A 237-nucleotide genomic window follows, 5' to 3' on the forward strand; every position below is an offset into this window, starting at 1 on the left:
GGGGAGGTGAAGGTGGAGGAGTGAAGAGCTGGGGTGAAGGGAAAAGGGGTAAGAATAGAGGGGGGAGGGATGGAAAGGGAGGATGAGGAAAAGGGGATGAGGGCAACTGGGAGGGATGAAGGGTGTTTGGATGGAAGGATGGGGAAGGAGGAGTGTGGCGGACCGGGGAGGATGAAGGAGGTGATGTGGAAAGAGGGATGAGGGTTGGGGGAGGACGAAATGAGGGATCAAAGAGGG

Source organism: Egretta garzetta, unplaced genomic scaffold (genome assembly GCF_000687185.1).
Source record: "Egretta garzetta isolate BGI_Z169 unplaced genomic scaffold, ASM68718v1 scaffold373, whole genome shotgun sequence".
Classification (NCBI taxonomy): domain Eukaryota; kingdom Metazoa; phylum Chordata; class Aves; order Pelecaniformes; family Ardeidae; genus Egretta; species Egretta garzetta.